The sequence below is a fragment of the Capra hircus genome, chromosome 15, assembly GCF_001704415.2.
Source record: "Capra hircus breed San Clemente chromosome 15, ASM170441v1, whole genome shotgun sequence".
NCBI classification, from domain to species: Eukaryota; Metazoa; Chordata; class Mammalia; order Artiodactyla; family Bovidae; genus Capra; species Capra hircus.
Window position 1 is genome coordinate 34158360 of NC_030822.1, and position 1360 is coordinate 34159719.

Below are 1360 nucleotides of genomic sequence, written 5' to 3' on the forward strand. Positions count from 1 at the left end.
AAGCTCTTTCCTAGAAGTGTGAGAAGAGAGGGGAGAAGAGCATGCTCCCTTCTCCACTCAGGAGCCAGCACACACACATTCGTACCAGTGGGTATGCTTAGGAGAATTTCCTAGCTGAATGAGACGACCTCAGGATGACTTGCTGGTTGAGAAGTATAGGGTTCAATAACACTCCTGGTTTAAGCGTTGAGGGAACTTACAAACTTAATCAACAGAAATTCTCTGTCGGTAGAAAGACCATTTTATCTGCACTGTGCGCTAAGTCACTTTTCAGTTCAGTTCAGTCACTCAGTAGTGTCCTTTAGTCACGTCCAAAAGAGAAAACTGAAGCTCAGGGAAAGATGAGGACTTTCTCAGTGTGATGTAATTTGTCATGGAAATGCCCAGGCTAGGAATCAAAGCTCCTGACTTGCTCTCCGAGGTACTTTCCCTGAGCCCTTTGGCCTTGAACTGTGCTCTTTCTGAGAGAAGGAATAGACGGAACCTAAAATATCGTAGAGTAGTCTCCCTGCTACAGCCAGGCTAAGTGGGATCCTGGTTAGTTTTTTTAAAAATAAATATGTCATTTGAATACAGAAATAGGCAAACCCTGCTCAGTGGCTGGGAGGGAAAGGCTGCTGTTTCCAGGTCCTGGTCCTACAGATAATGCTATCAGAGCCCTGGCAGGGCCCCTCCCATGACTGAGCCTTGATGTGAGTCAGCCTAGTCTGGGACAGGAACAAACCTATCATTCAGACCTGGAGGCTGAGGGGGAGAGAGGAGAAAGGACTTATAGTCCACAAACTCAGTTATGACTCTTCTCTCCCTAAGAAAAGGAAGGACACTCAGAGGTCTATGTATAACCTGCATCCCTTTTTGTGTGCTTCAGCCGTAAAGAGCTCTCTGCTCTCAAAATGATGGTGAGATCTTTGCACTATATGCCATCCCATACAAAACCTTGTCTCAGCCCACACCTGTCATGGACCATATCTCTCTTCCCAGGCCCACATGCTTGTCTTTGCATAATAGTTAAGGCATCATTGAAAAATTTACTTTTTCAATATTTTTTCTTTTTTCTCTTTCTTCAGTGACTTAATGGGAAAGCACATACATTTTCCCCCTGTAAATTGGCAATAGATTTAATTTCCCAACAACTTTCTTGTGGTTATATATATTCACGATTAGGGCTTCCCTGGTGGTGCAGAGGTTCAAGTATCTGCCTGCAGTGTGGGAGACCTGGGTTCGATCCCTGGGTCGGGAAGATCCCCTGGAGAAGGAAATGGCAACCCACTCCAGTATTCTTGCCTGGAGAATCCCATGGACGGAAGAGCTTGGTGGGCTACAGTCCATGGGTTACAAAGAGTTGGACACGACTGAACGA